The sequence below is a fragment of the Canis lupus genome, chromosome 23 (genome assembly GCF_048164855.1).
Source record: "Canis lupus baileyi chromosome 23, mCanLup2.hap1, whole genome shotgun sequence".
NCBI classification, from domain to species: Eukaryota; Metazoa; Chordata; class Mammalia; order Carnivora; family Canidae; genus Canis; species Canis lupus.
In genome coordinates, this window is record NC_132860.1 from 6547033 (window position 1) to 6562239 (window position 15207).

Genomic DNA, 15207 nt, shown 5'->3' on the forward strand with positions numbered 1-15207 from the left:
TGTTGCTCCAGAATCCCAGTCGAAGACATCATAGTTCTGACTCTGAAAAAAATAATATTCTTTCACACCACCTAGAGGTGTGCTTCAATTAGGACCAAGGTGGTTTCCAGCCTATCTCTGCACTGCTGACATGGTATCAAAAAATGTATCACATAGAAAATAAATCAGAAAGAAAGAAAAATAAGAACAAAGTGATAAACATTGTATCACTACTGTCTGCTATGAGATCCACTCAGCAGCCTGATTAATGGATAGACCATTGGGGGCACCCGGGTGGCTTGGCCAGTTGAGTTTCATCTCAGGTCATGATCTCAGGGTCCTGGGATTGAGCCCCACATCGGGCTCCACGCTCAGTGCAGAGTCTGCTTGTCCCGCTCCCTCCCCCTCTATTCCTGCCTACACTCGTGTGTACTCGTGTCTCTCAAACAAATAAGTTAATCAATAAAAATCTTTTTAAAGAATGAATAGAAGATGAGATTCAGAATGAGAAGTGCTGGAGTCCAGTTAGACGACTTCTCTTCTTGGTGCTGGCGTTCCCCAGTGCATACAATGGAGGCAAATACCTCAGATATAATTATGAAGATTAAATACTTGGGCCGGTTTTTGGCATATCCAATAAATACTAGCTAAACCTAAATCATCTTGCAGAAAATGTGCCAATATAAAACTCCTATTGACATATTTTAAAAAGAAAAAAAATCTGTAACAAAACAAATATTTTATAGGACGATACTTTAAAAAAAAAAAAAAAAGCCAAAAAAGAGAGAAATGAAAACAAAGTATTGATGAAATAAAACCCAAAATAGTGGAAAATCCAAATTTTCTTCATCTTGATGGGGGGGTGGGGATGAAACCCCAAGGTGATGAATGAAATGTTAAGCTCTAAAATGAGAAGTTCACTTGTATTCTTAACAGCAAAGTTTGGTAACAAATTATACTTCATTTTTGACACCAGTTAAAGATAGAGGAATGCTAAGCCTCTAAAATAAATGAGAAAGGTTGTCACTACACAATCCTGCTCCAACACACACACATGCTCCTTAGTGGTAACTATTTAAAATAGAGTGGCAATGAACCGACAGTCAAGTGACACATCCCTAAAGGCCAACTTTGTTCTGACTCTCATCTCTAATTCAATTTTGTGTTATAAGACAATGAAGAAACAAAATGTATAGGCCAATAACACCATTTTAAAAAATTAAACAATAATACCTCAAGTCAAAACCCCTTCCAAAATCTGGAAGGAGAAAATGCTATCCTTCAATTGAGATTCAAAGAACTAATAACCAAGGACCACTCTGGATGGCTCTTCCATCATTCTGAGTTCTCTCCTCCTATGTGATTCATTTTGGCTAACCAATAATAATATCTCTACAAAGCGACATATTCTCAACCAATGTCACGAATGCCAAATCTTAACCTAAGGGCCTAATTCGCAAATAAAAGTCTAAAATCTAAACAGAAAGATGATTCTAGATCTTAGAAATGGACCTGCACTCTAGCGAAGAGGCACAACTTGTCCACAAATTTTAAAAAGCACCAAGAATAAAGACAAAATGACACTCATTGTCGATTTTCCTAATTTAAACTCAAACGGACCTTAGAAGATGTAGCAGCCAAATTCCTGGTTTTTAATAAGAGGCTGGAGGCCTACGACATTTTGGCCAAAGTAACAAGGTTATTTAGTCACAGAGTCATTAAAAATATCCTACTCAGCTACCCTGGTGTCCAATTTCGAGTAATGTTAAGGTGTTTTTTTTTTTTTTTTTTTTTTTTTTTTCCCCAGGAAGTCTCTTTTCTTGCAGCTCCATGATGATCTGTCTTGAGCTAAATGATGGTATAGCTGTGATAATGATTCCTTCTCAAATCATGACCAAAAAAATGAACACTGAGTGGGTACTGGATCCTTGTATCCTTGTGGCTTTGAAATTCTTTCGAGTCTTTAAGAATCCTGCTCCTCTATTCTTCCAAACAAGTTAGCACTGGTTTATTGAACCCCTACCAGATGAACTTGAAACATCATTCGAATAGGAAACCATCTGAAAGTCATTCATCAATTGGGCTATGTAAGGGTTTACTTCAAAATCCCATCTAAGTTGATTCAGTAAACCTTAATTCATGAGAACATTTCGGGGGCTCTGATGCTGTGATACACAGATTTCTGTTTCACTTGACCTCAAGGTGGTTGAGAGCTAGCAGCGATCTACACTCTGCTGATTATATCTACACACATAAACCCGTTGTGCATTGTCTCCTATAGGGCGAGAACAGTAGCAAAAAAGTCCATTGACCCTAACAACATTTCGGACAGACACCTTACACAGCATTACTCGTTGACGAGAGCTATGATCTACCTTCTCTTCGGTTCTCTTCTCTAGTCTGAAAACACTGAGCGGAAAACCTTGAGGGTTGCTCGAGAGAAATGAGGAAAAAAAAAAAAGAAAAAAAAAAAAAAGCACCTCTCTATCAAACCCCCAAAGATACCAACGTGGCCTTCCCATCAGTTGTAGTTCTCACAAAACTCGGCAAGCTGTCAAGAGCCTCGTTACCTGGTTTTCAACCAAGACACCTTGGGCCTTCCCGAGCCTCCAGAAGTCTGCACCGTACAGACTCGCAGCCTTGAGCCAAGACGGTGATTACCCCCCAGGAACCTGCATTCATGCACGGCCCCACACCTGCCCACCTGCCCGTCGCTGCGGGTTTGACGAGGGTCTAGAGAGCTTAGCGGCGACCCCGTGACCTGCGGCCCCGGTGCAATCCGGGGGGCCAGGCGCCCGCCCCTCGCGGGCAGGCACAGCTGCACACGGCAGAGCGGAGGGGAAGCGACAAGCCCGGGGCCCACCTGCCGCTGCCTTTCGGTCCCGGGGAGGCAGGTGCGCCGGCTGCCCGCCCCTCGCCTCGGCCCCGCGAGCCCTACCTTGTCTAGGCGGTCAGGAGCAGGGCGCCCACGTCGGACTAGGCCGCCGCACCAGCCCTGCTCCTCCGCGGCTAGGGGGGCGCATTCTTGGAGGAGGACCCCATGGATCGCGGCCCAGGCTGGGAGGCTAGGCCCGGCGGCAGAGCAGCGCCCACCTGCTGAGAGGTCGGGGGCGGGGGGGGGGGGGGGGATGCGCGGGGAGGCCGGGCCTGGGCGCCAGGTGGGGGCAGGTGGCGCTCGGCTGGGCTCCCGGGGCTCGGCAGGCCCTGCAGGCTCCTCGCTCGCTCGCGGCCTTTATCCTAACGCTCGGAGGCCAAGGGGGTGTTCCCGGGCGCCCGCGGATCTTATTTCCCCCACAAAAGAGCTCCCAGGCGCGAGCGGTTGGCTCGGGAGGGGGACCCTGAAGTCTGCGAAGTCGCGGCCGGCGGCGGGGGGGGGGGGCAGGGGCGGCGGAGAGGGTGGGGGAGGAGGCGCTGCTCCCCAGAAAGGTGCAACCGAGCCCCCCCACCCCCCCAGCCCCGGGACTGCACCGCACAGGCTCGGTTAACCCGCCGTGCTCCGCGCCGGGCCGTCGGACGTCTGCGCCTCCGCGTAGGGACAAGTCCCCTGGCCCCCCCGGGAGGATGGACGCAGCCTCGGAACCCCCAAGGCTCGGGCAGGGCGCCCCCCCCCCACCCGGGAAGACCCGAAGGCCGCTCTCCGGCTGCGCAGAGCCCGGCCGCCCTGCGAAATCCGCCCCGAGGGTGGAGCGCTCGGGAGAAAACCCGACTCGGGCTGTGAAACTCATCAGCGAAAACACCGAGTATCTGCCCAAACCCGCCGCGCGGCGCCCCTTCCTCCGCCCCCCGCCTGCCGAGGGACCCGCGGAGACCCCTCCCCGCGCACCAGGCCCGCCGCGCGCCCCGCAGCCCACGTGCCCGCCGCCCCCGCGCCCCTGCAGCAGGGCTCCGGGGGGCTGCAGCGTCCGGACCAGCCCCTGGGCTGTCGGGGCACCCCCGCCCCCCACACCCCTGCAGCAGGGCTCCGGGCGGCTGCCGCGTCGGGACCAGCCCCTTAGGCTGTCGGGGCAGCCCGGACCCCCCACCCCGCACCCCTGCTCCCGGGCTGTCCGGGCATCCCCGGCGCCCCCCCACCCCGCGCCCCTGCAACAGGGCTCCTGGGGGCTGCAGCATCGGGACGAGCCCCCTAGGCTGTTGGGGCAGCCCCCCACCCCGCACCCCTGCAGCAGGGCTCCTGGAGGCTGCAGCGTCGGGACAAGTCCCCTAGGCTGTCAGGGCATCACCGCCCCCCCCCCCACCCCGCGCCCCTGCAACAGGGCTCCTGGGGGCTGCAGTGTCAGGACGAGCCCCCTAGGCTGTGGGGCAGCCCCCCACCCCGCGCCCCTGCAGCAGGGCTCCTGGGGGCTGCAGCGTCGGGACAAGTCCCCTAGGCTGTCAGGGCATCACCGCCCCCCCCCCCACCCCGCGCCCCTGCAACAGGGCTCCTGGGGGCTGCAGTGTCAGGACGAGCCCCCTGAGCTGTCGGGGCAGCCCGTCCCCCCCGCCCCCCGCCCCACGCCCCTGCAGCAGGGCTCCCGCACCCCTGGCGGCGGCGGCGGCGGCGGGGAGCGGCTCGGCCGGCGGCTCACCCCGCGTCCGGAGCTGGCTGCTGGCGGCCCCCGGGGCGCGGGGCGGGGGGCTCGGCTCCCGCGGGGTGTCGGGGCCCCTGGCGCAGGTCGTGGCGGCCGCGCTCCGCACCCAGCAGCCCGGCGGCGGCAGCTCCAGCCGCGCGGCCCCTCCTCATACTTCTCTGGTGGCTCCTCTCGCTGCTGTTTGGGAAAACGATTCCCCCTCCCCGCCCCCGCCCCCCGCCCCCTCCCCGCCCCCGCCCCCGCCCGGAACACCTCGCCTCAGCTCCTCGGGCCGCGTGGAGCGAGCGGGGGCTTAGGGCTTACTTTCTCGGGTGGACGGCCCCGCGGGGAGCCGATTTCCCCTTCGCAGGGGGAGAGATCGCGTTGCACGCCCTGGGCGGGGGGGGGGGGGAGCCCCGGGCCCCCAGCGCGGCCCGGGAGCGGGGGTGCGGCGGGAGGGGACCAGGTTTAACTCCGGGGCTTGAGCACAGCCCGGGGCTTTAGCTCGACATTGAAACTGGGTGTTGGAAAAGTCCTGCCCCGCTGGCCGCGGGTTCTGCAGACGCAGGGGCAAGAGCTTTCCAGCACCCCGGCCGCCCTCCGTTCCAAACTGGACGATCTGATTTCCTACGATTCTTTTTCAGCTGCAGGTTTTGGAAGAGCCAGCGCTCAGCTCACGGCTGTTTTCGCTTTTGCAAAAGGAAACACAAGTCCGCCCTCCCCTCCCCGCGCCTGCAGCTCAGCTGTATGTTGCATAGGTCGTGGGCCATTGTCTCCAACTGCTGTCTGTCTGTCTGTCTTCTCCAACTGCTGTCTGTCTTCCCGTGGCGTGCACGGAGGTGCGAGGCCCGCCCCACCTCTGCTACCCACGCTCAGGGTCCCCACGGCGGCCAGTGACCGCTTTCCGCCCAGAGTCCGACCCAATGACCACGTTTTCTGCGTTTGCTTTCGTTTACGTGTCCATCAGTCGCCTGTGCATCTCCGACCGACGCATAGGATGGCCTTGGCCCAGGTAGTCCGATCCTCTCCTGGACCTCCTTTCTGTTTTAGCGTAGTGAGTAACCTACCCACCCCACCCCCCACCCCCCAAAATAGAAACTACCTGTAGATCCATATAGCTAAGTGATGTCGAGAGTTGCAAAAGTTGCAAAAAGGCATTTTGCATTCATTATTGCTCTCATCTGGAAGGGGTTACTTGCTTTAACACATCCAGAAACTGCATCAGTTGCTTGCTGGAGCTGGTAGTACAAGTAAAGAGGAAAGGGACAAAGGATTTTGAAGTTTGGTGGCATTGAGCTCTGAGGTTTTTCGTCTTAGTTCGGTCTGATGTTGCAGCTGGCAGCTCCCTATTCCTCCTGGGCTCCCCACAAGCCAGTGAAAAGAACCACTCTTCATTTGAAGGAGAAATGACATTATAAAAAGCCTGTGTTGTCGCTCAGACACACAGGAACGACAACAGCGAAGCACACAGAGCGGGTTAGTGATGAATTCGAGCAAATGATGCTGACATTTCTCAGAATTTAACCAGATCTGAGTATTCCAATAAAGTCTCTTGAGTTTCTGAATCTGTGCCATTTAGGAAAAAGACCAAACACCCTCGATAATTGTTCATGATCGAAATATCATCAGCCGATAGATGGTTAATTTAAGTATCATCGAGGTATATAATAAGAGTTCAAAGAATCTAACACCATGAATTTTGAAAATTGTATGTCCTATTTTTCTGCAGATATAAATATTGTCACATTGTTCAATATTGATAATATAAAAAGCAATATTTTTGTTGGTTTAGGAGCAGTGTTCAACCCAGTGTAGGAAAATAAGGAAGCTTAACAGAGGCATGGGGAAAGCATAGTCATTCAAATGACTCCTCCAAGGCCCTCCTTTCCAGGTATTTTTAGTGTTAGTATTGGCCTTATAGCAGATCCTCTGTCCTTTTAGGAAGAGCCAACAAGGAAAAGCGGAGGAGAAATATGCATTTTTTCCCCCTTAACATCTGAGCATTGTGTTGAATATTCTTTTGATGTCAAAAGAGAAGTAATACAGGGCTCAGTTAGTTAAGCAACCAACTCTTGATTTCCTGATTTCTGCTCAGGTCATGATCTCAGGGTTGTAAGATCAAACCCTGTGTAGGGATCTGCACTCAGTGTGGAGTCTGCTTAAGATTCTCTCTCTCCCATTGCCTCTGTTCCTCCCACTGCTCATATACTCTTTCTCTCTCTCTCTCTCTCTCAGAATAAATAAAATATTTCAAAAAAGAGAAATAATACATATTTCTAAAGAGGCATGAAAATAATATTTCCATTTAACATTTTTTTCAGCATTTTTAACAACTCCTGTTTGATTTCATTTTGTGATTTACAAAATCAGATTTCTGTTTATGTATTCCAATTGGCCACTGGTACATTTGTCAGACACTCTTTGTCCAAGAATTTTCCTGCCTTGGTCTCAATCTGAACGTATTCATCTTGGGAAACCATGGCCCAACAGACTCAACTATAACTTCTGCAGTGTGAAAGTGAAGGAAACAAATTCCTCATCTAACAAGGTAAAAAAAAGAAAAAAAAAAGTCTAAATACATTCTTGAAGCTTGACAGCATAAAGAAGAAAAGTCAAGCCAGATTCAGGTTAGTTTTCTTTGTAAGTTATCACAGCTTAGAGGATTCTCATATTGAAAGTTTAGGGGTTAATATGTGTTTTGGGCATTCTAAACCTTCAATATTGTCTCGCATATGAACTGGACCTTTTCTCTTAAAAAATACATATGCAGAAAATGAACAATACAATTATTTTTGTCCTCATCTTTAGGATAGCCTCTCCTCCTCCTCCACGTCCCCCTCCCTTTTTCTCCCTCTTCTCTCCCCCATAGAAATAATAAATACTCACTTATTCTGTAACATAGGGCAAACTTTCACTGGATGAGGGGGATCTGTCGGCGTGTTGGAAGACGTTAAATCACGTGGCGAGAGATACTGGGTAAAATAAATTTGCAAAGGTGACCAAGGCATTCTTATATTTCTAAATAACTGCGAAAGGCATTTAACGGTGGCAAATGATGGCTGGAGAAGCAAGTGAGAATGATGATGCTGAAAGCAGCATAAAGACGTGCAGGGGGGCTGGAGAAGCACATGAAGCAATGGAATAAGTGAAAGCACTTACATTTTACTGAAATCCTTTATCAGTGATGTTGAACATCTTTATATTTCCCTCCCTAGCAGCTTGGCCCACAGGGTAGGCCTTCCATTGATATATACTGAAATAAAATGTTTTAATGTCTTAAGGCAGACAGAAGTCCTAATATGGTAATTACAGCTACTGTTAGGGATAACTGGTAAAGGCTGTGACTTTTCATCACCACTCATATATAAAACTACAAAGAATAAGTGAGAAATTTCATGGGAAAAGTTCAAGGTTTACTCAGTTTGACATGCGACTTAAAAAAAAAAAAATCTATTGCTTTACTCTCAATGGAGAACTTTAAACTTTATAAGCACAGCACAACAGTAGCATCGATATTCGTTCCCTACTGTTCAAGACTCATATTTTTGCAAAATGTGTGCTATATATAAGGCCACGTCTTCTCATTTTTACACAGGGGATAGATTAAAATCGTTTTATGAAATATGCCATTTATCTCATCTAGTTTTAAGTCCCCTATACAGTACATACTGTTGTGTGATTTTTCTCGTTCAAGTTGGAATTGGGCTTTTTATTTTACCTTCATTAAATATTCTTATGGCTTGTTCCTAAAACTTCTGTTAAAATATCATGCCATCCTAATCGCAAGCTCAAATTTAATAATGAGTGTTTAATGTAAAATATTTTTATTTCGATCATCTTGTCTTTCTTTTATACCATTGTTATCTCCAGCATCTAGAACGCCAATGGGTATATAGTAGGCACTCGATAAATAATTGTTGAATGAAAAAATGACTATTACAGTAAAAGCCAGTCTCTTAGGAAACTTAGGACTAATTGGTTAGATTTTTATATATTGTCTTTAATTTAGTAGTTTGGAACTCAGAATAGAAAAATAATGTTAAAATAACATCATAAATGATGGTTTCAGTCCCAAGCTAGAATCATTTCATCTGGTAAAATGTAACTAGCATTCAGTAAAACAGATGCTTGCCTGTGTGCCAGGCTTATAAATGAGGTCAGTCTGTGTCACTTGTCACTTCATTAAAACCCAAGGTTGATTTGGACTCAAGGTTTAATCATAACCAATATAATACGAGTGCAATGAAAAGTAATAGAAAAAAATTACTACCTCAGTGGCTTTCAAACTTTTTTTTTATTGTGACCCATAATAAAAAATACATTATGGAACAGACACATAGACACACACTCAGACACCCACGACCAACCCACGCAGTTTCACAGAACAGTACTTACCTTCCTCTATCAATGCACTTGGATATTTTTTTTTAATTTTATTCTGATATTTTTCTACTTGGCTTTATTCTAGTCTTTCTATGCCATTCAGTTGAAAAGAAATGCTGTTGAAGAACTGCTAAATATATTTCACAACCCACAGTTGAAAAAAAAAAAAAAAAATGACCTGGAAACTAAACTAAGAATATCAGTCAAAATGAAGATAGGGTATCAGTGAACAGACGATTTCATTATAAACTACAAACCAGATGTGCGTATATATTGTTAGCAGTGGACTTGACATGATGTCATGTCACAATATCCCAAACATCATACACCCTCACACCTCCATGCCATTGCTCATGCTGACTAGAATGATCTTTTACCTTTTACTTTCTCCCTTGGAAGAAATCAGATTCATTCTTCCAGGACCAGCTTAATAGTCGTCTTCTTTGTCGCTCTCCTGATCTCTCTGGCAGAAATATTGCTGTGCTCTGAGAATTTTTCCATTTCTTGTATCTCATTTATGATGTAGCGTCACGGTGATTTTCTTATGCATCTCTATCCCCACCCCCCCACTAAACTGTGAGTCCCTTGAGAGCAGTTAAATCCATCTTTGCATATCAAGTACTCAACAGAGTACCAACCAAAGGTTGTTGAATGATGGAGTGAATGAATAAATGAGCCATAAACCATGGAATATCTGAAAGAGAAGAAGTGGTATTCACTGGGTGATGGAACGGATAAAAGTGTGTGCATCAAAAGAGAATTAAATGGGAATTCTGCAGAGATGGTGGCAGCTGTTGGTTTTGCGTCATCATGGATAGAAAAATTTACAAGTGACGTTTTACAATCACTTTTCTTGGGACTCTCTCGCAGGTAGACTTTGGTCGAGCTATCCATTAATTTTTAAGAACACCGATAATGACAAACTTAGGAGTACTTTGCTGGGGGATGAGAAAACTTGCTGAAATTTCCATTGTTGTAACTAGAACGTAGTTTACGAACATGGGATCTTTGCCAATCTCTGATTTACACCAAACATTTAGAGAAATGGCTCTTAAAGTTATCTCATGGAAGGGCTTTTCTAGACTAGGCAATAGGTCACAAAAGGTGTCACAGCCCCAAAATGAGAGAGCAGCGCAGGAAGGGGTCAGGGGCTTCTCTTGGCAGAGGAAAATACTGTTGCTGTCACAGTGGCCACAAGGACTTGAGAGATTTGCAAAGAGCTTTCACTAGTCATTGTCCCCACTGGAGCTGTCAAGGAAGGAGACATGCTAAATTGTAAAAATAATAGTCATTACAGTTAGCATTGTAATTAAGGGTCCAGGTTGGAGACAGACAAAACCAAGGTCAAATTCTAGTGTCTTCACTTAGTTCCTAAAAATTATGGGCAAATCACCTAACCTTTTGAGTTATCAGTTTCCACAACCATAAAGTGAGGATATCAAATAGCTCCTCACTCATAGGCATGACTCAAGTGCTATATAATACCCATAAAGCATTTAGTTTGCTGTCTGACCTACAGCAAGTGTCAAGTCAATGTTAGGTATTTTATTACTGAGCCCCTAAATCATCTCATTGATTCATGATAACAATCTACTCCCCCACCCCGGGATAGGAACATTACTGTCATTAGATACACAGAAGAGTGAAAAATTTTATGAACCCTTTCTCTGAATCTTTCTCTCCTCCTCACTTTATGGCTTCCCATTTTATACCATTTTATACCAATGGCTTCATGGTTTATCCATTCATCCATCCATCCCTCCATCCATCCATCCTCCAGCCTTGTGTGTGCACTTGTTATATAAACGTGAAGTTGCAGGGCCTGCTCTCCAGGAGCTCACAACCTAGTAGGGAAAATGGTCTAGTGAACAGCAGGGGTGGGACTGACCTCATGTCTTCCTTCTTCCTTCCTTTCTTCCTTCTTTTCCTCCTTTCTTCTTCTTTCCTTCTGACCATGCTTTCTTTTTTCTTTCTTTTTAAAGAGAGGGAAGAGCCCATACATTAATAGTTTTACTTCTGAGATAAAATTAGAATGAACCGATGTTCAAATTTTAAAATACAGTAATGCAATAATACTCAGAAAAATAACAGAATCATTTTTGAAAAGACGAGACCACCTGTGTCAGGTGTCCTAACTCAAGGTCAGATGAGCTGCCCCTGGGGCCAAGGGCTCCACGTCACAAAGAATTAAGTCAAATACTCTATAGCAATATAAAGAACTCATTGAAGGAACACAGAAGATACGATGATAAAGCTTCTAACCAAGAAAAGTCAAGAGAAGATTTCAAACACTATCTAGAAATAGTTTCCTTCCTTTTGGCTTTGGCTGCAGGAGAGGATAGATGTAAGTTAGGGAAGGCTTCTTGCTAATTAGGTCCCACAGCATAAGCAGGCCAAATAGCCCAGAGACCGAAGGAGATGATTATAAGAAACTGGTTCTTGTGATTATGGAAGTTGACAAGTCCCAAGATCCACAGGCTGAGATGGCAAGCTGGAGACTCAGCAGAGCTGAGGGTGTAGGTCCAACATGAAGTCCAGAAGTCTCAAGACCCAGGAAGGCAGAAAGAAAGGCCATATTCTAGTTCAAGATCAGTCAAGCATTCACTCTTACTCAACGGAGAGTCATTCTTTTTAGTCAACCAGGCCTTCAACTGATTAGACGAGACCCATCCACAGTAGGGAGGTCAATACACCGATTTAAATATTAAAACATTTAAAACGTCTAAAAACATTCTCACAGAAACACTCAGAATGATGTCAGATCAATATTTGGGCCTAGTCAAGCTGACACATAAAATTAACCACCACAGGAGAAAGAGGTGAAGAGGAAATATCCACCCACAATTGCCCTAATCTCCCTGGGGCCAGGTATCAGACAATTAGCAGAGCCCCTTTACCTTACATTTGCAAAATTATTCCAAATATCCAGTCCCCTGGGAGCTCTGAAAAGATTTGTAAAGCCACTGAGCTTGCCATACAGAAGCCATCCCCCACGCGTAACAGTTTGCTTTACCGTGTCCCAGGGTGCAAGCCCTGGTGGGGCTTTGCCCAGCACCGTCCTCTCCTTTGGATTGTAACAAAGAGTCATGACTTTCATCTAGGGTCACCACGTTCTGATGTGTCCTGCCATGAAAAGTTAAATTTATAAAATCGGATGGAGGAGAGGGAAAACTCTGGTTTTATCCTACTTCCCTTTCTTCACCTTGTTCCAATTTCCAGAATTATTCTTATGTGATATCCAGATTCTTTGTGCTTCGTTGTCCTCCTCTCTTAGAATGTTCCTTCCTTCCCGCTATCTCCTTTCCATAGAAATCTACTAATCATATGTCATGTGAATGTTTGTAAGTCACCTCAAAATACTTTCTAAAAGTGAAAACTAAAGAAGAGTAAAAAAAATATTAAAGCTTTGGGATCCCTGGGTGGGTCAGCGGTTTAGCGCCGCCTTCAGCCCACGGCGTGATCCTGGAGACCTGGGATCGAGTCCCACGTCGGGCTCCCTGCGTGGAGCCTGCTTCTCCCTCTGCCTGTGTCTCTGCCTCTCTCTCTCTCTCTCTCTCTCTCTCTCTGTATATCATGAATAAATAAATAAAGTATTTAAAAAATATATTAAAGCTTTGATAGAATAAAAATGAAAATATCCAGTGTAGAGTATAAATGTATGTAAGCACTATAAGTAACACACACACACACACACACACACACACACATACACACACTCATGACCGACACCTCCGGTGGGAAAATAATAAGCAATACCTCTGCATGATATCCACTGTAACTTGAACTGCCTGTGACCATTTCCACTGTCAGCAATTTTCTTTAGCTCATATATCTTGCAGCCTATGAACAAAGAACGGGGATGATTTTCATTTGTTAATCTTGCCTTACCACTTGGTTGTGGATTTGTCAAAGCATAAGGTTTCCTTTTCGGTGCTTTTTATTTATTTTTTTTTAATTCCAGTAATTGTTTTTTTAAAAGTTACCTGGATTATACATTGTTGGGGTTTTTTTCCCCAATATGTGAACATTCTCTTCACATTCATTCGATTTTTTTTTCTCTTTTTTACATGATCATATTCTATTTTTTTTCTTTTTCTTACATCATTCTCTTTGCTTCATCAGATATTTATTTTCAACATTCTATGCCTTAGGCAGATCGCCTTAATTGGTGGTTGGTGTCTGTCATGTGCTGAATTAAGAACAATAGCAGGAAAGTTACCCAACTCCCTTCATTAATGACATATGTTGCTGCAACTCATAAGGAGACTAGGGAAAGCTTCAAGTTTCAGGAAATATAGCCAAGTTTAAGACCCAAGTTCTAAGTCAAGAATCAGAGGAGACATCAACAACTAGTATATGCTCTGGTTTAAGGTTTGTAGAAATTATAGATGTGATTGAAATAAGAAATTTCCAACTTGTTTTGAAACATTTTTCATTCCTTATTGATGAATAACCTTGGTCTGCAGTCTTATTCAGACAATATGACGCCACATAAAGATATTTTTATTTTTTACTAAATAATATTTCTATGAAATAATAGGGGAAAAAGTATGATCCAAGAGGCACAGAAAGTACAAAAACATGCTACAGACAAAAAGTTTACTTAACACTCCTCCTTGGAATTATTAAATGACTTATAAAATCTCACATACTCACCTTTAATGATTGCACTAATTTTCCTAATGAAAATTTAATATTTAACCTAAATATTTGTGCCAGGCACACAGAAGGTAAGGGAATAAAGCTAGGCTCTGTACCAAGAAGGAATATTATTTACATTTTATGGTTTGGTTTAACTTTTTTTTTTCTGCTGAGTGAGCTGATGAGGCATTTGTGAGGCCTGCCAAACCGTACATTAATTTTTTTCACTGAGGCAGAGCTTGTGGAACCACGTTATGTATGGGAATTATACAGACGTCTTCCTGAGACACTAATTTTTTCCAAAGCAAATTGGCAATTTTTACAATTTGGAGTTTATGATTCCAACAAAGTTCAGTAATTTTCTTGTTGTTCTTGCTTTTCAAGTTCTTTGAACAAATTTTGGAATTAAAGAACAGATGGAGATTCGGATAGTGTTTTGGGAAGGCTTCTTGCCATATTATATAAACTTACTTCTGAATATTTTCTATCTGTATTTTTTATCATTTAGGAAATCTTTATTAAGTACATAAGATAGGTCCTGTGGGAATGCAAAGATGAATCTTTCCCTTGAAAAATCTTCCATTGGTGAAGGAAGCAGACATGAAGAATGAGCCTAATGTGGAATGAAATAAATGCTAAATATTGATACAAATGACCATCTACAGGAAAACGAAGTGATGAAAGGGCAGCATGTCTCTGGGAATCAGGGCAGGCGACATGGTGGGGTGACTTTCAGGATAATGCAGGGGAGGTGAGCCCAGGAGTGGAAGTGCAAAAGTGTACAGTCTTCAGGAAATGAGAAGAGTCTGGAGAGCCTGGGTGTTCAGTTTATAGAAGCTGGGATGAGGCTCTGACCAGATTTTAGATAGTGTTGGATACGAAATTTAAAAGTTTGAACTCTTAAACACATAACTCAAGTTTCAATTCAATTAATTTTCTAACAGATGTGGTTATTAATTCAGACGTACGCATCACACAATAGGTTTTTTTCTCTAATGAAAATTTTTATTTTCTAACCATGAGGACTAAACAGTTAACCCATTTAACTCTTTACAGTCTATCTATCTATTAGTTTCATAATAAAGGTCCAGGGAGATACTACACATTGGGAAAAATGTCCCTTTTTATCAGAAAAAAAAAAGGGGGCAACTTTTACATTATTTATTATTTATTTCCTATCACTTGAACCTATGAGTTACTTTACAAGTTATTTTACACTTACTTAGGAAGGAAAGTATTTAAATAATTCTAACTGGAGGGGTTTTAAAATGTTATTGAACCATTAAGTGATAATGACCTCATAGTCTTTAGCCTGGTTTTGAATTAAGCACCTTCGTCCAGGTAACACCTCATGCTCTAGTTTCTATTGCCGTGTAACAAACCACCCCAGATTTAACGATGTAAAACAACCACCCATAATTTTGCTAACAAACCCTATGGAAAATATCACACGGAGCACTGCAGGGATGGCTTATCTCTGTTCCAAGATGCCTGGGGTTTCAGGTAGGGAAACTCAGGGATTGGAATATCCTGCAGACTCTGCCACTCGCACACATCTGGTGTCTGAGGTTGGATGACTGAAGGCTTCTTCATGTGAATTGGCCTGCTCACAGCATGGTGGCCAGATTCCTAGAGGGAGTGTTGCTAGAGGAATGTC

General features: G+C 44.9%; 1 protein-coding gene across 13 annotated transcripts in view; it reads right to left on the reverse strand.

Moving 5' to 3' along the window:
• Positions 1–15207, reverse strand: part of GAS2 (growth arrest specific 2) — a 150657-nt gene that overhangs the window by 122712 nt on the left and 12738 nt on the right. For 2 of the 13 annotated variants that reach the window (XM_072793752.1, XM_072793764.1), the window contains exons 3-6: positions 12666–12749; positions 11923–12032; positions 10798–10881; positions 9287–9603 (exon numbers count right to left, since the gene is read on the reverse strand). The gene's annotated coding sequence lies outside the window, so the exon portion shown is untranslated. Of the gene's footprint in view, positions 1–2917; positions 3064–4544; positions 4687–4850; positions 4926–7412; positions 7499–9286; positions 10678–10797; positions 10882–11922; positions 12033–12665; positions 12750–15207 lie in introns of those variants that run through there. The other 11 variants (XM_072793753.1, XM_072793758.1, XM_072793757.1 and 8 more) reach the window with 11 other exon arrangements.